The sequence below is a fragment of the Lissotriton helveticus genome, chromosome 8, assembly GCF_964261635.1.
Source record: "Lissotriton helveticus chromosome 8, aLisHel1.1, whole genome shotgun sequence".
Taxonomy (NCBI): Eukaryota; Metazoa; Chordata; class Amphibia; order Caudata; family Salamandridae; genus Lissotriton; species Lissotriton helveticus.
In genome coordinates this window covers 396,217,259-396,244,548 of record NC_136069.1, presented here as the reverse complement: position 1 = coordinate 396,244,548, position 27,290 = coordinate 396,217,259, and the positions used below count along the sequence as shown (strand labels likewise).

The following is a 27,290-nucleotide window of genomic DNA, read 5'->3' as shown; positions in this document are numbered from 1 at the left end:
GATTAATGACGCAATTACAGTTGTGTCCACCTCTGGTATGTTAGTTTCCAGTCCTCGTGAATACTACGAATATCAGGCCTATGTAAAGTAATGTTGCCACGTTTCTCAGTGTGCACGTTATTCCATTATAAAATCCCCGTTTCTAGGCCTCAAAAGGGCCCGGACCCTGGATTCAGCTCCTGTCTCCTGAAAGCCTCGCTGAGGAGCGATACAGCCCCCACCTGTATCCTCGACCCTTCACTTACTTCCTGCCTCGCAGTGCCCGGTGCAGCTTGGCTCTGCCTCTGAGTCTGCCAAAAGTATGTTATAGTTCCAGCTATCAGTTCAGTCCTCCTCTTCTGCATTCCTAAGCTACTGAACTGCATCAATAGTTTCCGTCATTGTCTAGCCTACTCGGCTCCACGTTAGAGAAATACTGTATTTAATGGTCATTTAGTATTCTTCATCACGCACTACATGTAGAATAATGCATGGTCCAGTCTTAGAGTCAAGTTAGCCTCTCCCCTCATGACTTCTAGTTCATATCAACATGTTCCCTAAACATCAGATACCAGATAGGGTTTAGGTACATGTCGCTCCGACCCTCCAGACTCTAGTCTCTGCTCCTAGCACAGAGTTCGTAGCCCCCAGCTTCTCCTAGTAATACGTCATTGCCAGTTTTCGCGCACCATTAGGTTAGAGGTCCCGGCTCCTTAGGTAGCCCCCTCCTATGTTTCCGCCCATTCATGACATATTCTGTTACGTTCGCATCACATGTCTATGTATACTCCCAGTTACACCTCTTTTTACTGTTATCTTTCGCGACTGCTACGCGTCACGCCTTCTGTTCCACCCACTGTTACGCCTACTGCAATGTAATGCTATGTGTTCGCGCTATGTATATAAGTCAATGTTTTGTTATTAAATGTTAGCGCGCTCATCCCAGACCTAGCCCCAGCAGCTGCTGGGCCTCTTTTCCCCTGCTGGGCCCCAGTTGTCCTGCTGGGCCCTGTCATTCTGTTCCTATGCAGGTTGTCCTGATCCTGTCCTTATGCTGTAATAAACCTGCAGAAACTCCTACTACCTCGAATCTTGACTCTTATTTATTGAGCTATCTGTTATGCTATAAGTCTAGTCAAAAATAGGGTATTATTTATTTATTTACCACAAGGATAAAAAAGACACCAAGCATACAGAGAAAAGCCTGGAAAATTTCGAGGAGCTCTCCCCATTGCTCACATGCCAGTAAATAGCAGCAATACTGGCATGTGAGCAAGGAATATTCCACCATGGGAAAGTGGTGGAGAGACATCAAAACACAACAATATGAAATATCACTGAGGGCCCACGAGCAGGTGCGACATCATCAGGACGAGGGCCAGCAAGCCCAAGTTCATGATCGCTAAAGGACCCAACCATATGAGTTGCAAACAGAAATATTGGGGCTTCTGCTAATTCCCAATAACACTTTAATAGGGGTGTTGGACGTTTTAAACAGAGGAACCATCACAAGGCTAATAATCAAAATAAGGGAGCTTGCACACATTACATCTTCAGACTTGATGGCAACAGAATTAAAATCTCGTCCTTATAGAAGTAACCAAGATGCAATGGCAACAACTTGTGTCTCTCCGGACATAGTAGACCAAATACTGGCTTTTCATATTATCCTCCATTCATGAGGGATAGAGCTGCAAAAAATTGAACTGCCTCGATACCCTGGACCACTGTTACCCACAAAAGCAAGAGAGAGCTCAGTCCTAAGGGGTGAAGTGGGGGCAAATAAGAATCCAAGCAAGGTCCACCAGGGCCAGGTTAAAATCCTACCTTAAGACAAAATCCTAACTTAACTACTACTAAATGTCTTCAGTGAATACCAAAAGTAGTAAGTTTAGGATTTTGTCTCAGATTAGTTCTGTGAATCAGCCCCATAAATGGGACCAACAAAAATGTGTGTCAGGAAGGCAAGACTGGTATAGTAGAGGGATATTCAACCAAAAATCTCAAATAGCAAGAGAAATGAGAAAAGGGAAAAGAGATAAACTAAGGGAAGAGGGCAGACAAAAACCACGCTACAAAAAGTGAGATCGCAATACCAGAAAAACTGCTGGAGAGAAAACAGTAGTTAGCATGAGGATCTGTGGAACACACTTCTTCTGTCCAGTAAACAGCCGAACAGCAAAGGAATTGATGCAGTTCCTTGGGAAACCTATAATCGTGCTATGTTTGAAGCATCAGTAATAGAGGGTGAGAGGGAAAGTCAGCTCATTACTTCCAAAACCTGAGAGTCCAACTCATGTTGAACTTTCAACTTGTTCGTGAGACAGATGCAGCAGCATTTTCCAACAAGGAATTCAATTTCCCTTATTTGTCTAAAATGGTTTAAACAATCAAATATTTTGGCTCTCATTTGAGGTTGGAGATATCCCTTTTGGGAAGCCCAGGTGTCCTCCAATCCTCTGACCAAGGTCTCAAGAAATCACATAAGAATTACGTTTGTTCCGAAGATGGTCTTGTTGACTTCATGCCAGGGAGACCAAAATGTCTAGGACTAATCAATTCTTCCCTTTAGCAATAACTAAATGAATTTTACATTGAGCTCTGAATCCTATGTATAAGACAAACTGACCATATTGTTCTATGAAAATGGATAACCTGGAATTGACAATTAGGTTTTTTTCTGAATCTGATTTATATACTTGCTGTTGTTAATGTCTGCTAAAGTTTTGTTGCTGTTATTCCTGTACCCTCATTGTCCTATTTATGTTATTTGAAATATATTTTTCTACTTCTCACCTGGTTGCTGTAATTGATTTATTAATGTATTCAAGTGTTGTGATTCATTCAACCCAGTGTTATTAGATGTCACTCCAGATATATATAAACATAGAAGTTATTCAAAATCTTCTTTCATTTAAATTAATCCCTTTTAGGCATCTTTACCTTTCAAGACCTCATAGTCAAAGGCACAGCCAGTCACCACAATTTATGATAAGAAGGAGATTTCCACAAGTAATCATCAAGATAACGAGACTTCAGTTGTGGATCCAGAACATCTAATAAAAATATGAAAAAAAACTAAAGCAAGAAGGTACCACATGCCCGAATGGATTCTCCAATACACTTATCAAAGGAGATTCAACATACAGGGCCCATTATCTTGCACCTCTTTTTAACAACCTCTACCATAGCAACCATAATTCTGGTTCATGGAAAGGTAACATCTTTTAGGAGTGGAATCTCAGCCTTACCAACCAACTACAGGCTTATTGATTTAATCGATGTAGAAGTGAATTTCTATGCGTCATGTTTACTCCAGCACCTACAGTGTTGGGAAGATGAAAATAATCTGATATCATGAATACAAACAGGGTTTAGACCATGCATGGGGACACTAACAAATCTAACAGTACTGAGGGCCTGATTACGGGTTTGGTGGACATGGAGTGGGCCACCATGCCAGTGCCCGACTCCAGGACCACCAAACCAATAGTCAGACCTTCCGCCTGATTAGGAGTTTTCTTCTGGTCTAGCAGGTGGTCTTTGGCGTTCCCACAACTGTGCCTATTAAAATGGCATTGCAATGGCAATGCTAAAGCAAAAGGGGTGCATGCAGACAGGGGGGTACACCATGTGCCCCCCTGCATGCATCCCATGGCCCTGAGGCAACTGGGGGCCCTTTAGGGCCCCCCAAGTTTCCTCACCACCACAATTTTAATGGCAGGCTAACCACCATTAAAGGTGATTCGGTCAGGAAACTCCTAATATGCTTGGAAAACCGCAGCGGCCCCACCATGTATATCTGGGCCACTGACCGCCGTACCACTGTTGCAGGATCAATGATCTCCAGCAGTTGTGGCAGTTGTGGCAGTACTGTGGCAGTCCCACTGCTGTATTCGTAATATGGCAGATGTACCAGCAGTCTGGCGGTCCAGGGACTGCCACCATGGGTTCAGTCGTCCATTGTAATTAGGCCTTAAGTCTCCTAGTAGAAAAGGACAAACATAGAAAATCACAGCTGTTTATGTGTTTTGTAGACCTCACATTTGCTTTTTGATGGGGTTCCACTGGAGGTCTAGGGTCAAAATTGGAAGTATGGGGCATCCCAGGAAGCTTGTTGAGGGCAATCAAAGCATTATACATAGAAACCTGGGGGCAAGTTAAAATAGGAGATGGCAGCCGGGTCAATAACAAATCTCTAAATTGAATAGTCCTAAACAGGGATGCGTTTTGGCCCCAAGTCTGTTCAAAAACAGCCATCCCCCAAATTAGGATGCCTGCAATATGCGGAAGACATTAGCAAGGGCTAGAGCTAACCTTGAATAAAAATGAAAGTGGTCCAGTTGGTTGATTCCAAATTTTTGTCATTTACCTGGGTTTTAGGAGGTAAAAAGGTCAAGGTGGCTATCACCTATAAATATCTGGGATATTACTTGGAACACTAAATGACTTTCAAACATCATTTAGCCGCTATTCGGGTTAAAGCACAGTCATTAGCTTTGGGGTTCAAACTATTAAAGAAGGAAATGAGTTGTTCATCATTTAGCCATCTTCCTACGTTAATATCTGCATAGCTAATGCCAGCAGTGACCTATGGCACAGACAGAAATCCGGTCATTAAATAGTTACTCAAATCAGAGTATTCAAAACTAGGTATTACATTCCAAAATCAGCATCAACAGCCCAGGTACGCCTCTAATTTGGCTAAAAAAATAAATCACTTCAAAGTAAGAGTGTTTTTACAAAACATTGCTGGAGACTGCTCACTTTGAAAGGGCTTAATCAACAATTTATGTTGGCTAGAAATCAAAGAACAACAAAACGGTAACCTAAAAGGCTCATAGAGAAAACACTTAAGCCAGACCTTTAAGTAATTAGACATGCAAGACGCTTGGGCAGCTAGTATGGGAAAATCTGCATTTAACTGAGCAACCAACACCTCAACTTGGTTCTTGTCCCAACTAACAGACAAAAACACCTGTGCATTATGATGACATGCCTGGGCTGTGATTAATTCATATAACAACTTGAGACACCCGGAGTATCTTTCAGTGCACTTTTCCCAGGCCTTAAAGCATCAGTTGTGTTACACTGTTTTGGGATCATAGACACCAAAGATCTCATTTCATCCTGGTTAAAACCAGTCGCAAAATCAAAACTGCTGGCTTTGTGGATACAAGCAAGAATCGTTAATACACATTTTTTGTCTGTGCCTGGTGCCCTTGTCTCACAGAAAATAACTGCTGAAAGCAATATTTGTAAACTTGTAAATTTGCTGCTGCTGACAAGCAATTATTACTTGGTTAAATGGCACTTCAATCTCCTTAGCCTGCAAGGGAGTAAAATTCCTAACCTGCAAGGGAGAAAAATAACTAAAACTGCTCCTAAAAGCATTGGACAGGTGAACGAGCAAGTTTAGGCCCTCCTAGGAGCATTTTATCAGCACCAATCAATTGCACTGTTCAACGAGCTTTACGAGGACATCAGTTGAAAACTTAATTAGTTTATTTTTTGGGCCATTCGAAGGTGTAAGGATTGACTACTTTTTAAGAGCAGGGACTTCTCAGTCTATTGACCCTTTAACCCATGTGCGTCAAAGCTCAGGCAATTCTCAGGAGCAACAGCACAAGTCACCCGCACTTTACAACCTTCTCTAAGAAGGCCATTGAAGCAGCAAAGATGACTACTTTTAATAATGTTGGTTTGCACAAGTAATTTGCACCTTTCCTGTGAACGAGCAAGGCCAGACTACACTCAGGGCAATTACATACACAAATAATGTGTATTTTACAAACTGCGTCTAGAAGGGTTATGAAACAGCAAGGACAGGCTAGTTGTGGGATCACTGGTTTGCAAAAGGCACTTATACTTTACCTGTGATCTGAGCAAGGACTGGTGCAAAATTGGGCCATTGAAATAGCCTGGTCCGAAAACCTGCACTTTATTTATATTTGCATTGACTATTCCCAATCCAATCTAAACCAACTAGGGGCAGCTGTTGGGCACCACTTCAAATCAAATCAAATCAAAAACAGCTTTATTTGATTTTGTTTAAAAAACCATAAAAGCACAATAAAAAAGATTGAAAAGTGACAATGGACATTAATATAATACGCCATTATAAATTTTACACGCAGCGCGTTAATATCATAAAAAGCAGCTTATATTGTTTACATAGGAATATAGGACTCATGCGATAAGCATTAAAAATGAATACATAGTATTCCTATGTCTAATTACAGATTTTAAAGACGATGACATAGCCAGCATAATCAATTTGTTTTCCTTTTTTTTTTTTTTTTTTATTTGGCAAATTCAGACAAATAACATAGATAAATCAGAACAAACAATGCAGGATACTTTTTAAATACCGATCTTATGTTACAGTATATATAATTTCTTGGATATAATCTTTCACCAATTATAGGTATTATAATTGAGTTAGAGTAGAGACAATCAAAAAAAAGAAGAAAAAAAATGTATATACATTTCATCCGAGTCAATTTGGAGCATTATTTGAACCAGCAAAGCATAAAATCGTATAATCCGTAAAGGGGAAATGTATAGCGAAAGGAGGCACATTAAAACAAAACAGATCATACATTCAGATCGAGATTTACACTTTCAGCGACATACCATTTATTAATGGGCTCCCACAGTTGTTTGCCTATTGCCTTCATTTTCCTACCCCTTGTGGCATAGATTGCAATTTCCTGTTTATAAATAGCCGTAAATCGACTAAGCCACATTTGAAAGGTAGGGGGCTCTACGTCTTTCCATCTAGCTGCCAATATTATCCGAAATACAGCATACCCGAGGAAGAGTACTGCCTGTTCTTCCCTATTGTGACCCAGGGATTCATCATGGCCTAATAAATGTAACGTTGTGGAGTCTCTTACCTGGTGCCCAAAAATTTGGGCCCAGTATTCTAATATCATAGTTTTAATTATTACCAATGACGGACATTCGGAAAACATATGCAAGAGATTTGCAAGCGGTTTTTTACATCTAGGACAGTTGTCGTTAATTCTTAGCCCCCAAGCGAATCAATTTGTTTTCCAGCATTTGAAGCCTCAAGAATGCTGATCTGCATTGTCTAAGTCCCCACTTCTTCAAGATAGTTATTAAAAATCTTCTCCTGGGTAAATCGTAAAATTTACAGATAAAATATGCAATGTGACATCGATTGGGTGGGAATATCATCGCAGACATGTTAACAGGTGTTTAGACCATGAGTTTACCTCTGGGAATGTAACCATTCTAAAAAAGGACCCGCCACGGAAACGTGTTAGTAACATGCGAGAGTAGCAGCCTTGAACCTGTATCAAGTAAGGTTGGATACCATGACATTGCAACATCAGGTGGTTCTCCATGACTGAGATCTTACTTCTTTCAGAAAGCCAACGCTTGTAAGTCTAAACAGTTAGGAGAATCAAAATATTCAGGGTGACCAATTTCATACGATAGTTTTTTTACATACTTGATCCATAAGATCCTGGCTACCCCCTCTAATTTAAGACAGTCCTTAATTATGTCTCTGTTAAAACCAGTCTCAACATAGGACCACACCTTATGCCATAATAGAAGGGGATTACGTTTGATGATATCAGATAAATAGGGCAGGCCGAGTTCCTTATGGCATACAAATGTAGCAGTAGAAACCGGGACAGCTAAAAGATAACGCAATAACTCCTTCTCGCAGCGTTGAATTGTTTGAGCTTCCGCTATTTCCCATATCCCCGCCCCATAAGGTGCGGTGGATACACATTTGTATTTATAAATATCCACTAGTGCCGGAACTGGTTGGTCGTCCAATTTATTTGAAAAATTATGAACTGCACCTATAGCTCTGGAGAAAGACAATTTTCTCACGTTTACAGCTGATGACCATGAGCCCGCTTTCTCAAAGTTAATGCCCAGGTAAGAAAATCTGTCTGTCGTATCTATTTTTGTCTTTTCAAAAATTGTTTTACATGTATTGCTCTTTTTTTCCCGCAACACATAGTAAGAGTTTTACTTTTATTTATTTTTAAGCCTCTATTTTTCATATACGTTGTAAAGTTGGTAACAGCTCTTTGGAGACCTATTTGTGTCCGTGCCATGATGACTGCGTCATTCGCGTATAGTAAAATGGGGACTGGGGTGTTCTCAATCAAAGGGTAATCCTGCCTATCCTTAGCCAAATCAAAACATACACTATTTATGTAAAGGTTGAACAAAAATGGGGCAAGTATACACCCTTGTCTAACTCCCTTGTTTATACTAAACTTAGTTGTACATTCTCCCTGTTTACCATACCGGACCCTCGCCCCCGCTCCCCTGTATAACTCCTAGATGAATAATAACAAATTTGGGTCAACACCCATCTCTCTCAAGATGCTCCAGAGTTTATCATGGTTTAGACAGTCGAAAGCTGAGCTTAAGTCGACAAACATTAAAAAAAAAAAATCCCGTTTTGCTGATACATATTTACCCATAATTATTCCCACTTAAATATAACATACTTATTAAAGGTGTAAAAAACTTCAAAATGCAAATTAATTCAATTCAATTTAAAATAAAATATTTTACCTACAATATAATATTTTACAAATACAAAATACATAATTAATACTACACATTTTCACACTTAATATTATGGGCCTGTTTAGAGCTTTTGGCATGCCAATGCCCTACTCACGCACTGCCAAACTTGACCACTGGCCGCCCGCCCACCAGATTGCAAGTTTTCTCGTTGTCTGGCAGACGGTCCTTTGGCATTCACACAGTGGTGCCTTTGAAAAAGACACCACAATGAGAACACCAAAGCCCTTTCCTGCACAGCATGGACTGTTAAGTTCATGCCATGCAGGAAAGGGTGTGCATGCACATTGGGGGCATATCATGTGCCCCCTGCATGCACCCAGGGGGTCCAGAGACAACAGGGGGGCCCAGAGGCAACAGATAGGGCCCCCTTTTGTTTCCTCATGCCAGAATGTCATTGCGTGAACACCGCCCTCAAATCCTGGTGCTGAGGAAAAACTCAATTTGAGCGAGCCAGGTGCTCGGAGGAGCTACCTAATTCTGCTTGTTGCTGTAGGTGCTCGCTTGGGCTGATTATGTAAGAAGTTATGCTGACTTCTCTGTCCTCCTGTCACTAAAGGCCTGATTATGACTTTGGCTGTGTAGGGTTGGGGAGGCACTCCACCGCCCGCTCCCTCACCGCTCCCACACTGCTAACATTGACCGCCGGCCTCACTCTAGATTACAAATTGTGATCTGTCCAAGCAGTCCTACGGTGGCTGGAACTCGGTGCTGCCTTTCCAAAGGTTCATAGGAGAGCCTTAGAAAGGCAGCGCAGTTGGTCAGCCACAGTGCAATCCAGTACGGCAAGGACTGTAAAGACAATGCTGTGCTGGAACAGGGGTGGATGTAGGCTGGGGGGCACATCATGTGCCCCCCTGCATGCACCCATGCAGTAAGGCACCTGGGCCCTGGGGCCACTAAATTTCCTCACCGCCTTCAGTTTCATGGTTGGCTCACCGCCATGAGACAGCTGGCAGTGAGGAAACTCGTAATATGATTAGCTAGCTTTGCCAAGCATATTGCGGCCTTGCACTGGTTCACCACCACCAGGGATCTCCGATCCCTGACTTTTGCAGTGGTGCAATGGCAGTGAAACCACCCAACTTGTAATGGGGCAGTCAGATCGCCAGTCCGGCTGTAGCTGGACCACCACTGAAAGTCTGGTGGTCCTGTGGACCGCAACACTCATAATCAGACCTACGATAGTGGTACTATGGAAGTAGTAGTAATATATTATCAGTGAGTTAGCGTTCTCTGTATCTTTCTTTTTATGTCACTTGTACAGTCCCAAGCAATCTTTCAGTGATGTTGTATGCAAAATATGCATCTATGCATTGAAATGGGAAATTGACTGTACGCCATTAAAGAGGGATAGATTTGTGAAGTAAAAATTTCGTTTTTTCCAGATGCAGTTTAGGAAATTCGAAATAGGGCTTAGGTAAAATTTCGGAAATTAGGAATAGGTCAACGGTATAATATAGAATTTGCTTCAGAAAAGTATAATGTCAATATGTTACTGACTTTGCCTTTGCCTGTCAAAATATTTTCTGGGAGAATAACTGTACGACTAATCTATTTTTGTAATCTTTTTTATTTCTTCAGCATCCAAGGGCAAGAAGAGGGCATGGGCGGAGGGAGCCACCACCAGTGCCATGCTGGGTGGAAGTTCCACAACTACCATGAGTTCTTCGGCTGCGACGGATGGTTTTGCTGGACCCAGTAAGCTCTTATTAATATTATTATTTCTCTAGCTTTTATATCTCCCCTTTAGATACATGTTCCCTCCTTTCTGTTAAACTGTGCCCTTTTTTAAAAAGCTCGCTGTTCTATTTAATGTTTATTCCTGTCACTTATCCCTTCCTGCATTATCCTTTTTTTATATATATTTTTTGTCTTTTCCTCCCATGTCTGTAACTTAATCATTCTTCTACTTTGTTATGCTGTCCCTCTCCCCTGACTTTATAACCTGTGGACTGGGGTTGTTAGACTAAGACACTTGATTAGGTAGTGTACTGTGAAGGTTGCAGATTTGCAGACCCAAGCAAGCTGTTCTACGCATGTTCGTTGAGAAGACTTTCTAATTTTTTCTCATGCTCAAATGAGGAGATAGTGGAAATGGTTATTGGTGACCCCCAACGCTGTATTGTATGTATTATTCAGAGTTCCAGCAGTTTTGATGACAAGAGAGTAGCATGAGCCTGAGGTAGGTCCCATTGCATTTGGCAACCAAAACCATGTCTTTTATTGACCGATTCATTCCACCCCTTCGTTGTACTTGAAAATGTCTCACAGTCACCATATTTCTGCACCTCTATTATGGCTGGCTTCAGTACTGGCTTTTCTAGCATTGTGAAGCAGCAAAATTCCCAGAGGGATATTTTAGATTGGAGAGGAGATACTGTGAACTGAACTGCAATCATGTGTTGCTGTTGTATTTTTTTGAAAAAAATAAAAAGGCAAAGCTGTATCTGGCATCTAAAATACATAATGTTTTCTCTAGCTGAACAGAACACCAGTGACGGGGTCAGCTCCAGTGTGCCCATGCCATTAACAAGCTAAAGAGGGAGTCTCTGCGGCAGCAGGGATGGGTATTTGTAAGTCATATTGCTTGGTTAATAACAATTCCTAGCATACCCACTGTATTTGTTAAGTGAGGCTGGCCCCACACCTCATCATTCATCCATCAATGACCCCCCTGCCCATGGCACTTTGCGTGTCATGACCAATGGGCTATGATCTCACCCAACTGCATAATAGTTCAATCTAACACTACAGTGTAGGCTGTGCAATGTGCATCTGCTTTTGTTAATGTAGCATTTACAACGCTTTCAACGGATTGCAAACAGATATGAAAACAAGGTGTATTTCTCTTCCCTCCCAGTGCCCTTTCAGGCACTCTCCTCCTAGAACTGCTTTCCTTTATTCATTCCTAAGTTCTCCTTTCCAGACTACCAGAAACATTGGAAAAAAATATTGATGGCATGCGCCACATGTTACAGCCCAAGGGGTTCATATGATTCCCATAATGGATTGGCACGTTTGTGATGGAGTAACCCCAATGCAAAACTCTAGTCCAAATCAATCTTTAAGTCGAGTTTCCTCCCCTTAAAGCCAAGCACATGTATTTCATTTAAATCATTTCTGTTTGATGGTGAGGACAGATATAAAAGTGGGATTAAGTGTAAACCTGGGCAGTGAACTTTGCTCCGTTCACAGAGTTTGTGGAGTTTTTCGCACTCCACGGAGCTCCCGAACTTCTGAAAAAGTCCACTCCGCGTATGGGAGTGGAGTTTTTTCCTCACTCGCGCTCTCCAACAGTGAGTTTGCGAGAGGGGAAATTCTAATGTAAAACTGCTTCCCAGAGCGATTTCTCAATTCGGGTATCTGAGGATGGCCGCTACAGCTCACGCTGAGAAATCTTCAGTTCGAGTTGTTGTAGCTACCGCTCGAGTAGAACTTCTACTCAAGTGGAAGAAAGAAGCAGCGCCCTCTTGCTCTGCACGTGATGCTGTTCACACTGATTTTACAGTGCAAACAGCATGAGGTAACGCACTCCGGCACTCACAGAACTCCGCCTAGTTTGGTGGTTTTTTTTGTCACTCCGCTGAGTTTTGCACAGCGGAACTCCGCAAACTCTGCCCATGCCTAATTAACAGTCTGTGATTTCATGGTTTGCGGATGGGATACTCTGTGGCCAATATGGCATGTGCACAATAAAATCTATATATCTCATTCCTTTCCCTGTACTGCAGTGCATAGTTTTTCCCATCATTTAACTTATGGAAGAAGGTATATCTATTATCAGCATGTTATACATGACGTGTGTGACATATTATTAATATTCTGCCTCTGTGGAGTCAGGGTAGAATTGAAAGGCATTTGGACAAGACCAGGGCTACTGGAATCAAAGATAATTTTTGACATACTGAGTAAAGTAGTTTACTTCACCCCATATTTCTCTTACCTGAATAGAGAAAGTGATCACTGACTGTTGATCCCACTGTCAATCTTTCAACACCTGAAGGGTCTCACAATGTGCCTTCTTTATGGTAGTACCCTAACAGTCAAGGCATCACAGCATGATCCCACTCCCAACTAGGTGATCTCTAACTGCAGGATTAATTAAAAGAATCACAGGAAACTAAATAGAAACAAAAACAAAATTAATATATTATACATATACATTTATGTTGCAGCTTTAGAAAGACTGAGCACAGACTACTACCACCATGTCACATCAAAGAAAAGAATACCACATATTATAACACAAACTAGCAATAGTAAATTATTCTGAGCAATGGTGAGCATGGGATTTGAAAACCAAAGTTTAAAATTCTCAAGTCAGAGAAAATGTACTGAAAGACTGTAGTCAGCAAGGTTCAGTGTTTTATTTGTACATAAAATAGGCCTGAAATGTTGATGTTGAGGAATAATGTTAGTGGTTGGGTATGTGGGGCTGGTGTGGGCTATTGCTTAGGTAATAGCAGTGAGTTGGTATCGCCTTTAACCACATCCACCCCACTAATTGTGTGCTCTATTTGGTGTATGTTAAGAAATACCCCCCCCCAATAAAAATCACACACCCCAGTGGAAGAGGGTTATGGGTTTGATGAATGGATGGGAAAGGGGATTTGGGTAAAGATGAGACAATGGCAAACACAACACAAGAAGAATATTCATGAGGTCGATGAGCAGCAAATCATCATCAATATGTTGTGGCAGAAAACAAAGGAATGAGTATTACACAGTGCAGTTAAATGCATTTGCAAACAATCCATCTGCCCCAGAGACCCACGTTACCGGATGTCTAAATCTTCTGTCTTCTAGGTTTGAGAAAATCAAACTATGGAGGAGTGAATTGAACCCATCAAGTTCTAAAAATATGATTGTGATAAGAAAAATGATACCAGATTGGGAGCTGTATATGCAGTCTCCTTGGGAATGTCTGTCACTCTTGGGTGCCTGTCTGGCCCGGTCCAGAAGGTAAGCAGGAGTTTTACTTGCTCGTCTACTTTGGCCATTGCTTCTGCACTGGACTCAAGCCCAGCCATTTGATACCAGTAGAATGCAGAGGTTGAGTTTGATCCATCTGTTGCCGTGCTCTGGTTGCTGGTGTTGGTGCTGTGACACAAGACTGTCCTCTCTGGAAGTTGATGGCTGTACCCTGGAACTGTGGAGTGGGACCCTAAGTTCCAGCCTTTCTTCTTCAAGGTCTCTGGCTTGCTCAACAATCCATTGCTTGTATTTTGAAACATTCACTTCAGAAAAAGGAATGGAAGTGGGCAGAGTTATTTTGTGGCACAGATGTATCCTTTGGAAGAAATTATGTCATTTTGCAGCCTTACATTACAAGCCAAGCTAAAGAGTAAGCTCTCAACCAAGGAATGCATTTCTGTCTTTTCGTTCACCCCTGCAAGTGTGAACCTTTCAGACACCTTCTTTAGCTGGTCCTGTAGCAGATGCAACAATGGGATAGCTTGGCCCATCGTACAGTCCTCCTTGCTAGATCCCAGAGTGAAAATATCAAAAGGGAAAGGCATTTGTGTCAGGCAATTGACTTGGCCCCATTTGTCCGTACCAATGGTCATAGATTTCCCAATTCCATCCCCTCTTCTTTGAATTACATAGTCATTGATCTGTTTGTCCTGCTCAAACAGACTTTGAAAAATGTAATAAGTCGAGTTCCACCTTCTATTTCAAGGCTTTAACTGGTACTCTATTAGCACACTGAATAATCTGTAACTGCTTCCGGGCTTTAAAAGAATGGCTGAAATTATTGCAGATTCTTCTCCAGGTGGTCATTATATTGCTGACTACGTCTTCTGTTTTGAGAAAGTATTTTCCCACCAGGTTGGTGCAATGGGCCAAACACAGGACCCTAAAATAGCCACCATCTGCCATGGACTTGACTTTGTTAAAGGTCCAACGTGCAGTGATGCACATGCAATCAGTTGCCCGACAAATCTCTGTTGCCAGGTGAATAATGTGAACAACACTTTACTGCAAAGCTCATCCAACCAATTGCAGCACATCATGATGCAGCGCTGAAACAGCAAATCAGTCTAAATAAGTCTGACTTGAAACCTTCCATTTTGGACAGATGAGTGCCACAAATTCTAAGAATCCCACTACTTCCACAAAAGAAACAGGGAGGAGGTCCAGTGCTAACATTTTTGCCAGCTTCTCATTGGACAAACATGCCATTGGGTGGTTGTGGTCATTGGGCCCCTCCTGCCTCCACATGCCCACAATAGTAGCCTGTATTTATTTCTTCTTTTCTGGGGCCACTGAAGCAGGTGACGTTTGACAAGTAGGTGGTGGTAGACTCAGTGTGCTTCATGGTGGGGCAGTTACTGTATGCTGTGGTGTCTCTGTCTGACTCTGAGTCTTGTGCCATTGTGAAGTCGCTGATGTGGTTACTACTGCCGGCACACTATAGGGGACAGGGGTGCTTTGCACTAGGATGTCACACTATTCTTCCTTATCATCACCTCCCACAGTGATTGAACTTGTAGCTGATGTTCCCCAGCTCTTCACACCTTCACCATTACAACCACATTCAGTAATAGTTTTAAGGTGCTCCTCCCACTGGACTGCGTGGTGTTTATTCCTATGCATCATTTTGCCTCCAGTACGATAATCTGAACCAGGTTTACCTCGACAAGCATGCATGTTGCAAATGCTGCATGCTGCAATGTGCTCCGCTTGTGTGCTAACTGTAAAGAAGTCTCAAACTGGGGAGAAGTACTTTTTTCCTAGTCTATTGCCAAATCCTAAAAATAAGAACTGGAGGTAGGTGGGTGTGTCATCGATTGCCTCTATGCAGTGCGGTCTTCTACTGAGGTAGTGGTTAGTGCAGGTCTCATCTGGAGCTTTGCAAATATGGGAGGTGGCGGTGCTACCTGTGCCCCATCCATCGGAGCAGGTTGAATAGCAATGTCAGACTCCTCTGTGTCACCTTCCACAATGACTAGCTTGTTGTCATCATCTACCTCCTTATCCCTTCCATAATTCAAAGACTTTCAGGAACTTTTCTTTTCCCTTGCCGCTACTGGCATCTCCCATACTCTGGCGGGGTCTACGCCACTTCCCTATCTTGATCATCAGAATGGTGCTAAAATAAGTTGGTGGAGTAGTACCCTTCCTTTTCTATGCTGGAGGTCTGGGAGCAAATGGCTGCTCTGTTTCTTGAAATGATTGGGTACTACTTTGCGAAATGGCAAATCCAATTCAGCATCACTGCTCATAGGTGTTACCATAATTGCTATGGCTGCCTCACTGAATTACATGTTCTTGGGCTTAGGTTGGGGTGGCGCTGGTGATGTGGGAGTGCTGCTCCCAGCTTGCTCTATGGGAGCCGGTGCGGCAGGCACGTTGTCCAAAAAGGTTTGAGACGACACCCCACTTGTCGAAAGTTGCTTCTGCTCACGGACCACTTCCTTGGCAGCAACTGTTTTTGGGGCCATCTTAAAGCTCTCAGTTGGCAATGGCATTAAGCTGCGCAAGCGGAAGAGATTGGAGAACAAATGTGATGTCACTGTATAGGCCTTCTGTTTGGCAGTTCTGCAGCAGATGTCGCTTCTTCTCTTGTGCACCTAAACCTAGCAAGCAAGAAAAACCTTTAGTGAAATGTGGCATTGTTGCAGTTTGAATTAATACAGACAAAGACAGTATTAGTGTGGTTGGCTACTTAGGTCATAATTAAGCAATCGCTCAAACCACACCACCAGACCATAACATTTAATTTTTCATCAGGATAACACACAATATACAGATAGAGCTCTTTCCTTTATGTCCATATATACTAAAGGAGACACATGTGGCAACCTGGGAACTTCATGGGTAAATGGAATAATAATCTTTAAAAAAATGGAGAGTAGTGTGTGCCTATGGCAGGAAATGTGGTCCAGGGGGAAATGGAATTATAATTAAAAAATGTAATGATGCTGATGTGTCTGCAGTACACCGCAATCAGGGTGTCCAGGAGGAAATGGAATCATGCCTAAAGAAACTGAATGCTGTTGGGCAGTTGTGCGGCTATTTTGGATGGAATGAACAGAGGAAAAGTGAAAACAAATTAAAAACATATTTTACAGATTAAAATTTTAAAAAATGTATAAAAAAACAAATAAATTAAAATAATTATAGATAAAAATAAAACAATCAATAATTGCTGATGTTTTTATGGGAGGATGAGAAGAAATTATTGTGAGGCAAGGAGGTGCAAAAAATGTTTTAATGCAAAAAAGACATGTAATATATAAGCACTGTTCATCAAGATTTTATTCTTAATACACATACCACAATGATCCTCAAGCACATTATTAAACTAATATTACATCCATCCATGCGGACCTATGGCAATGGCACACTGGCTGGATGTACATAATGGCTGCCAGCCAGCCTCACATGGTCAAACAACAGCAGCGAGCAAAGATATTCTCTGGCAGGCCGAGAATATCGTGACGCTTGCGAGCGAGCACCAAAACAAATCTCGAGCATGCGGACAAAAAAAACTCTGCTTCACACCCAGAAGGTGGAATCCAAGAACTCCGTGCTCCGCTGTGGTGTACAGAGTGCACGAATTCCATAAACCCCATGAATGAAGTGGAGGTTACCTCCTGGGCCTAGACAGCAGATGTTTCACCCATCTCATCAATATTTTCAGCACTGTCATCTTCATTTCCAACACTCTCTGCTGAAGCAGTATTTGCTAGTGAGATATAACACATATATTCTAAGGTGTGGTGAAAATGATATGTTATGGTTTGACCTGTGTATACATGACCCTTAATGAAAAGTATTTTTAATTTTTACATTTTTTAAGTATTGGACGTAGTCAGCCGCGGCCCGTGGAGGGAGTTGTGGTGGGGCAGGCATGCGGGGCAGGGGAGGGGCAGGGTGGGGGGTGCTAAACACCGGAATACAGGTAAGTAAACAATTAAATTAATAAAACGAATTTCGTTCCGTGCCATGCATTGCAAAATGCTAGTAAAGAAGAGTACCGCAAAATAGGAAAGAAAGCAAAGAAAGGAGAGAACAGGAAGAGACAAAAGCTGGAAGACAGGAAAGAAAGGGATGAGAGGACTGGGAGAAAATACAATAAAACGATGGAAGTGTATAGAACTGATGAAAAAGCTGAAAACACAAAGGGAAATTGAAATAGATGAAAGAGAAGTAAAGTGTAGAACCAAGACCAATAGAGAGAGAATTGATAGATAGGTGTGAGTGTGAATAGATTAAGAACAAAAAAGAGAAAGTGCTGGGGTAGAAAATGCTCAATAATTCAGAAGTAAAGAGAATAAGGAGATTGGAGGAAAGAGACTTGGAGATTTAAGAAACCAAGGAGACAGGAAGAATGTCTAGATGAGAATCTGTGCATTGCAAAAAACAATTGTTGACAGAAGGAACAACTGTGAAAAGGAGTGATGAAGGATAGTATTGGCACAGTATGGAAAATGTAGAAAATATAGTAGAATGGTGAAACAGGGAAAGAGAATCTGGGAAAAAGGAAGGCAAAATGAGAAGGGAAACAATTGCAGAGAGGGAAAGATGTAGGGAAAATCATAACTCTGCTAGCTCCAGTTTCAGACAAGCTATTGAAATAATTCAAACTCTATTTTTAAGGCTTATCAAACATCCATTTCATTGGTGAAGATGGATTAACATTAGTCTGCTGACAGATGGCTCAAACAGTGCTTCTCCCTGATGCAGGTGTGAAAGCTGCTCTCACAGCAGAAACAATAGCATAGACCTTTTCCTAGGAAGAGCTTGTTGTGATGTAGCTCATATCTGGTCGGGAATGGCAGCAATGGAGTGTTCTGGAACTACCTTAACATGAAAGGGACCATATTAAGGCAGACTGCCCCCAGTGTTTAAACTAGAGATTTTACCGCAAATTTGCCCTGAAGCAGATGCACTAAGCCCACTCGACAAGAGGGATATATCTGAAGAAAACCTCTGGTATCTATGGAGATTTAAAAAGTTCCTACTACCCAGCATTTCTGCACTTCTGCTGATAAAAATTATAACCCACTTGTGTGGTTGGTCCCATTTGTTTTTATGTAGTTTGTTGCACTAGCTTACAGTGCCATCTTTTCTTTGTGAAGTCAAGGGAAACCGATGGGTGACTAATTGCCTAAGAATCATTAATTGGTAAATGATGTATCAAGTTTACGCACGCAAGTGATTGAGATATCCAAAGAGAATAGGTTGGTATACGTGGGGGATTAGGGTAAACAGGTTGTTCCGTATGACAGCAAGGGAGCAAAAAAAAGTGAAAAGTGATATGTATTGGAGTGTGCTTCACAGCTGCTGAAATACTTTGTGTCTTGATCCTGCACTGCATATGACAGTGCGGGCCTGATAGCACTGCCAAGACAGCTCCAGACCCTCCTGAAAGTTTGAAAAAGTTAAACCAGAAAAAAAACATACATTGCCTTACCAGATCTGAACTATTTTTGCATATGGTGCACAGCAAAATTCTGTTACACAGAGTGGAGCCAATGCTTAAGTGGACTGACCCACTATCCATTGCTGAATGTTATGGTGGGTGGAAGAGAAATATGAATGACAATACAACAGAACAATAGATGAAGACGGCTAACCAAAAGCCCCTATATTTATGTTTCTTGTACATTTGATCGCACTTAACACGGAAGTAATACTAGAAGAAATGGAAAAGGAAAACATCATCATTTCCAAGAAACAATACAGAATGGGGTATTGATACTACATGTGAAACGCCTCTTTCCAAATTCTGAGATTTATATGTTTTGTTCTGTGTGCATGTGTAAAGCATGGGCTAACATCCCTTAAGTTCTTTCACAAGCAATTTGTGTCTCAAAGTTTCTTATTGGTTCACAGTCAAACTAGGTTGGAGGGCAAAGTCCTCTGCAAGATACACAGGGCCACAAGGATCTCGCATACCTGTTGTGGAACTCCACTAGATATGGCAATCCTATCTTTTTATGTGCAGAGGCAGAGACTCTGCAGTCATAAAGACGCTACACATAAAATAGCTATGGGAATACCAACCAATCGTGAACTTAGACAAAAGTGTAAGTTTTCCTTCGTGAATCTGGCTCTAGGTATATATCATTGTGCACGCTTTCTGTGTTCCTCCCTTGTTAATCTTATCACTGTCCTTCGTATTTCTGACAGTCAAAATCGATGGCAATTTTTTTTTTTACGTAGCAGGTTTACTTCTATAGTAGAGCAAAAAAATGGAAAATGAATATATAAAATCCGGCATAAAGAGTCTATGCAGAAATGATGAACCAAGATATGGCAATGTTATTAATTCATCGGTTGCGGAGCCTTTTGCAACGTGATAGGAAATCTTTTACTGTTCCTCTAATCTGAATTGATGCCTTTAGGCTTTCTTGATATTCCTTCTTCACTGCAACCCCTAAAAGGAAATCCAGTTTACAATTGTTTGAAATGCTGCAGCCAACTTTTGCTTAAATAACCGTAACTTGGCAGCAGAGTATGTAAACTTGGGTGATAACTAATTGCTCACATTTTAGCATCACGTTTTTAAATATAGTTCTATTTTTAACAGTGTAAGACATGTCTGCTTGGCTCCTCGTGATTGTATTTTGAATGGAAGTGGAATCTGTCCAAATTAAATAGAATTAAGTCTGCCTTCGATAAAACTTGCAGTTGCTATGACTTAACCTCCGAAGCTTTCCTGTCTTGATTTATGATTACATTAGCATTCTTTACAAATTAAAGGCTTTAATTTACCACAGAATGTGTTTTGTTTCTTTTGGAACATATGCTATTAAATAAAGTGCAAACATATTAGAAACATCAATCCCGTCACCTCAGTCCCACTGCAGAAAGGACAGCAACGAATATGTTTTAGATTTTAAAAAGTTATCTACGGAATGTTTTAGTAAAATAATAAACGTATATCACAAATACTTGAGGGGTTAATTAGTATTCTATTTAAATGCCATGACGGAATGGGTGGCATGGAATGTACCAAACCTAGAAGTGACAACTGTGACATCATAGAAAGTGTTTTACTGCATAACCTTTAAAAATAAATGGCAAAGTTAAAAGAAAAGCTTCAGAATCAAACTACAATAGGTACGCCAATACTACGGCCAGTTGCAGTGCATACATTATACATCATCTAGGCCCTAGACAACTTGACCCTACGAATTCACAAAATAATGGGCCTGATTACGATGGCACGCTGTCGCATGGTGCCTGCCACGTAGTGCAGGGATAGGTGTGGGTGTCTGTTTTGTCTTGCAGAGTGCAGCACCCGCCGCAATACAAAACACGGGCAATGCGAACGTCAGGCTCGCGGTCTCATTGTAATTTACCCTGTGGAACCACCGCCTTGTAGGCGGGCGGTCCCAAATACGATATGAAGGCAAACGGACTAAAGTCCGTCCGTCATCGTAATGACCCCCAATGTTACCAATATAAGCAGTTCTAAGAGAAGGCATTTCCCCTTGTGTGTATGCTACATTAGTAGAAAAAGAAGCGTCAATCATATATTTTTGTGCCGGATAGGTAGTAGAATAGCTCAGTTAATGCTGCTCCATGAGTAATATGTGTTCACTTTGAGGGTCACAAATTTGCATCTTTGTGGGACTTAAGCACAGTTTGTTCTTCTAAGGTTATCAAAATGAGCACAGTTAAGTAGGGTGTAGTGGCAATTGTTTTTTTCCAATGCTGCACAACTGTTGTAGCAAATATTTTTTATAAAAGCAAGTTGTGATTATTCACAGAGGTACTTGTAATAATGAGAAAGAATGCAGCTTTTCAGAAGGAACATTATTTCGGCACTCTACATCCTGCGCCTGTGCTTTATTAGAACGTATCTGCCTTGACAAGACAAAAATATACAGCACCTGTTTTCACCAAGATTCAGTTAACGTATTGTGATAAATCAGGTTGTTGGTTGGGCTGAGGTGGTAACTCTGCTCAAGTAACAGCCACAATCCTCACCAGGGTGAACCTCAGAGTCACTAAATTAACATGTGCTTAACCCTCTGGTATCTTGGCACAAAAGCAGTCAGGCTTAACTTAGAGGAAATGTGTAAAGTATTCATTCAGCACACAAAAAGTAATAGAGTGAAACACGACACAAGAAAAATCCCACACCAATTTAGAAAGTAGAACTGGTGTTATGAGTTTTAAATTCTTAAGTTAAAAACTAACACCTATAAGACCAAAGGACCAACCGTAGACATCTAGTAGCACAAGACCAGATCAAAGTTGAAAAATATGGCCAACTGCGATGAAGCATAAGTCGGATACAAGTTGTGGATTGGGCCACAGTACACCTTTCAAAAGGTTCACCAGACCAAACAAGCAAGGTGGCCCTATTTTGCAGAATATGCTGCTCCCAGGTCAGTGCATTCAAACCCAAGAGAGAATGGCTGCTTCAAAGCCACTCCATTTTTCACAGTGCAGGCGACATGCTGTCTGCACTTTCAAGAGGGGAGAGAGATCACCTTGCAGAAGATGCAGCGAGTGACTGCAGGGGGATATCTGGGGGGTCTATGGCTTCCCTTCTCCCCCGCAGAGGTCTGCCTTTAGGAGGCTCACTGAAAGTGGGCACCTTGTTTTAGTTCACTTTCAGTGCACCTCCTAAGGGCACGCTTGCCTCTGTGCTCATTTCCATAATACAGCTTGGGCCCAGTGGCAAAGTGATTCCCTCATTGGAATGGGTCCTCGCACCAATGCAAATGAGGAAATGCCCTTGGATGATGGTGCTGGCACTACATGTGCGCTAGCATTATCAGTATTATAAAAGGGGATGCACAAGCGTTCGTTTGTGGCCCATTCTGTGATGCCATTGTACCCTGGGGTCACATAAAATAGGCACACATGTCCTTTGTGCACCAAGGGCACAATGAATAATGCAGCCCCAGGAGACCAGGTACCCCTTTGCAGAAAGACCTCTGAACAGAATTTGATGCTGCAGAGAAGAATGTAGCAGGAGCTACTGCAAAGTTGTGCCGAACTGTGATGCTTCTTGGGTGGTTAGCCCCAGTTTCCTCTCAGTTCTCAGCAGTTTTTTGCCAAAAAGAACGTTTTGGCTATGGCTATCTGGGCACCTTTAGCACCACCACTAATGTTCAAGGACTGGAGGAGCTAGGTCTCACTTAGGCTGGGTCCAGGTGCGGTTTGAAGATGGTTGGAGCTTTTTCTGAACCTGAGGCTCAGATCAGGAGGCCAGCCAGCTAGTCCTTGGAGTTACTCTGGTAGTCATTGGTTCAAGTGATGAAACAGGGCTCAAGCAGCAGAGCAGGCCTCTGAGGGTTCAAGGCATGCTCCAGGAAGTGAAGTAATCCTTCCAGGTGCAGCAAAGCAGTGTTGTGGAGTACACATGAGGCCACTGCAACAGGCTGCTCACTAAGAGTCCTTCCTCATGTTCAGAAAGTGAACTAAAGAGTGGGTCTGAGGGTCTTTATACCTGGTGCCTCCTTTCAAATAGGAGACATTTCTAGAAGATTCCCTTTGAAGTGCTTGACGTCTCCTGCTTCTCCTGTCTTTGCTCTAAGCTGGCTGCATGAATAATACAGGTGTGACAAGTTATTTGCGCAAAGGCACAGTCTACTCAGTTACAAGTGGGGGCTGTCTCCAGCTCCTCCACCCCCATCCTGCCAGTTGATGGTCCATCCCAGCACACTTAATCCTTTTATTATGTGGCTATGTGGGAGGAATAACGTCAAACTGCCAACTAACTGCCAACTACACCCAATCAGGTGACCTAGGACAGGCTGCAGGCAACAAAATAGTTAAGGGAGGAAAATGCCAACTTTCCGGTTCAGGGAGGACCTGGCTTGGCAGTTCGGGCTAGACTGTTCCCATGAGGCACAGGATCAAGACTGATTTGCATATAGCTGGGTCTGAACTGAGGTGGCGAAGTGAGCTAAAAAATGATGATGGATTCAACCCAGATCAGTGACTGGGGGTGAGTGTCTGAAAAGTTTCAGCGCTCTGCCCATCATCTCCTTGTGTTTGCTTTGTTCGCCCTAAGTTGGCACGGTATGCCCAGACGTGGGTCCCTTGCTCACTTTATTCATTTTATTTATTGATATGTTTATATAGTGCTAGAATCGACTCCCGAAGGAGTATCTCTGCACTTAAGTGGGCTCTGAGGGAAGTTGAAGACACTGGCATACTTAATAGCTGTGAAACAAAAAAGTCTTTAACAGTTTCCTAAATTTTGCGTGTTCTGGACATAGTCTAAGAGAGACAGGAAGTTCATTCAAGAGGCGTGGACCGAGGTAGGAAAGGGCCTTCCCTCCCAATCTTGACCTCTTGATGATTGGTACTTTAAGAAAATATTGACTGCTGGAACGGAGAGCACGTAAAGGAGTATAAGGTAGAAATTTCCCCGCCTAGTAGGAGGGGCCCATGTTCTGGAGTGCTTTATGGATAACGCAACAGGTTTTAAACTTGATCCGTTGGCGGATAGGCAGCCAATGGAGCTTCACCAACAGAGTGCGCGATGGCGACCTAGATGGCGCATTCTGGACCAACCTTGCAGCTGTATTTTGGACTACTTGAAGTCTGCTCAGTAAGGTGTCATTAGCCACTGGATTCAAGCTAACCTGGCTGAAGAAGGGCATAATGCCAAAACCGGTATCAGGATGCTTGTTTCTTTTCAGGGAGGACCAGGCTTGGCAGTTCGGGCTGCACTGTTCCCATGAGGCACAGCGTCAAGACTGATTAGCATATAGCTGGGTCTGAACTGAGGTGGCAAAGTCAGCTAAAGAACGATGATGGATTAAACCCAGAACAGTGACTGGGGGTGAGTGTCTGAAAAGTACCAGCACTCCGTCCATCATCTCCTTGTGTTTGCTTTGTTCACCCTAAGTTGGCAGGGTATGCCCAGACGTGGGTCCCTTGCTCACTTTGCCACTTGATTCAAGCTAACCTGGCTGAAGAGGGGTGTTACCCCAAAACCGGTCCCAAGATGCTGGTTTTTGGTTCAGGGAGGACCTGGCTTGGCAGTTCGGGCTGGACTGTTCACAGTGTTTTATTTCGCTTTAGGTGTCGTTATATAGGTTTTCCTGATACATGTCCTTATATAGGCACAATTTGCATTGCCCTTAAATAGGCATCAGATCCCAGTCCTTATTTAGACGTTAGCCCTGCTATCCAAATACAGGCATGGTCACCTACATCCGTCCACCCCAACGTCACAACGAGTTCTTAGAAACTAGACCCTTGAGCTCTTGTGAGTTTCCCTAGCCCAGGATTATTCTCCAAGAACTCATTTATTATGCATGAACGCTATTCCCTAAGGCTTCATTCCTGACGTCTTCCTCTGCCCGACTTTACGTTAATGCTAACATTCCAAGGCACCTACCGGATATAAATATACCTTCCCTTGCCCAAGCAAGTAGAAGGAGACCTCGACTTTAGAGGAGCCTGTGTCCCGGCCTGACACACTGACAAGACGCTGTCATCCTTGCTCGCAGAGAATCCAGCTTCCAGTGTTCTGACTCTCTTCGCGGGGTGAAGGAGTTCGAGACCCGGAAAGAGATTCCCACCTCTCTCATTCTCAAGGTATGGAGTTGTTCTGACGGCAGAGACGCCGTTATGGCGCAATGGCCGCTTCCCCGCACTGGTCTCCCTACAAGGATTCACGGGGTGGGACTATGTGGGCGTCTCGACCTTGGGCGATGTGATGCATTACACCACGTTGAAATCCTTCCAGAAGCTCAGAACTGACTTTAATATGCCTGTTAGACCTGGCACCTTGGCGTGAGTTTCCCTTCCACTTTTTGCTGATGTGCCTCCAATGTTTTGCTGGTGTTCGGCGCTCAGGGCACTGCGCCACGGCCAATCCGTGCCGCAGTGCAAGTGCTCCCAATGTAAAGTGTATATGTAATTGATTTCCACGATTGGCTTGTTTGGTTTACTGTCAGTCCCCAGTAAGGCGCACAAGGAGTGCCGGGGCTTGTAAATACAAATGCTGCTGGTGGGCTTGCAGCGCTGGTTGCGCCACCCACAGTAGCAGCCTCGTAAAATGTGTCTCTGGTCCGCCATTGCTGACCCCGCGTACAGTCTCGCACTGGCACGCTAACTGCGCAAGTGCCCACACTTGCCAGTCCCGGAACCTTCCCTCACCTTCATATCAGTCACCCCTATGGTAGGCCTACGGGCAGGGTGCATTGCAAGCGTAAGGTAGGACAAGCCTAGAGTGTGGCATGTCCTAGTAGTGAATTACCGCCCTTTTTGGTTCTTCACTATTGAAGGGCTACCTGTTCTCTTAGGCCAGACGAGCTGTCGGAGCTATTACACGCTATAGTCCCGGCAGGCTCCGGGAACACAGTAGCAGGTCAAGTTTAGTATGCCTGAACTCAGAATAATAAAATACTTCCTTTAGTAAGGTTTATTTTAATATCCTGTGTTTGCAAACGCTACTTTTAGAAAGTTAGCCTTTGCTCGCCTAACTGTTCAACCGCCTCTGCCAGGATGTGTATCGGCTGTCTGGGTTTGCGTGAGTGACAGGGCTGAGAGATTCCCGGGGATAGTTGGGTGCTCCAGGTGGTGAATAGGGTGCTTACTCCAGGATGGGTGGGCGGAGTAGTCCTTGACTCTGAATAGGGTTGTGCTCCACCACCACAATGCTGGCTCCACCGCCCGCGGAGCGTCTGATGTCTCTGCCCTGAACTCTGAAAGAAGACGGCAGCGTCCTGTCAACAAAGTACTCCAGAACTGGGTTGAACCAGGCTCAGGCCCCCTGGCCTGCAAAGACAAAAGAAACTCAGTATAAATATAGGAGCTCCGCTCCTTACAAATCAGATCCAGTTTTGACCACGACGAACCTCTGCCTGACTAGAAGGACCAAGAGAAGCTGAAGGACGGAAACCAGTCTGTATCTGGTTAGACTGGCCTGCAGTGGTGCCTTGCTGAGAACGGAGAGGAAAGGACCAGAAAGGACTTTGTAGACTTGTGCCTAAAACGATCTCCAAGGGCTTGATCAAGAGCTTGCCCCCTGAACGGAACCCCAGGACCACTGGGTTCTATCTGCTTGTGCCCGTCTGCTGTTGGGCCTTAGTTCTTATTCCCGTGCCAGAGTTGTGACTCGGGTGCCTTCGCCCCCTCCCAGGTCGTGACAGCTCGGAGCCTGGTCGCCCCGCCGGAGAGAGCCCCGCTCATCCCTGAGTCGCTCTCTGCTTCAGTGCCGGGCCGCCTGCTCTCCTGTCACCTCGCAGCTATTGGAGCGTGTTGTGCACCTCTCATCTCTCCAGCCGGAATCTGCACGGAGAACATTTCCATAGCCTCGGACGGTCCGTACATGGCAACGTACCCGACTGTCTCGCTTTGTCCTCCTGCATATAAAGGCTCGTGCCGCACCTCAAGAAAGGCCTCCCTGTACAGTGGTACCAGAAGCCTGGTGCTGCACCCATCTGCCCGAGAACGTGACGCCCCTCACAGATCCACGAGTACGACCCGGCGTGCTAAGAAGTAGTACGTCCCGCAGACCTGAACGGCGCCACGCCCCGTGAGCTGCTTCGATCCCGGATTGCCGGAATCCTCCACAGTCTAGCTCCCCCGCCTCGCTCCTCGAGGGGGACCGAGCCGGAGAGATCCTCTGGAGAACCGTCGGCCTCGTTCGGGGTCCTCCCTCACCAGCCGCGCCTGAAACGCCTTGGACTTCCATAAGCAAGGTACACTTGAACTCCGCCCGAGTTCCTATCGGATCCAGGGTCCGCAATGTTCTTATTTCCCTGTCATCGTACCTTGCTGAAAGGACG

The 27,290-nt window shown here is 43.4% G+C and overlaps 1 long non-coding RNA gene across 1 annotated transcript in view; it reads left to right on the top strand.

Annotated features, from left to right (window-relative positions):
* LOC144771659 (uncharacterized) overlaps window positions 1-27,290 on the top strand; it is a 293,577-nt gene that overhangs the window by 113,248 nt on the left and 153,039 nt on the right. The window contains exon 2 of the long non-coding RNA XR_013599416.1: window positions 10,147-10,263. This is a non-coding gene — a long non-coding RNA (uncharacterized LOC144771659). The remainder of the gene's footprint in view (window positions 1-10,146; window positions 10,264-27,290) is intronic.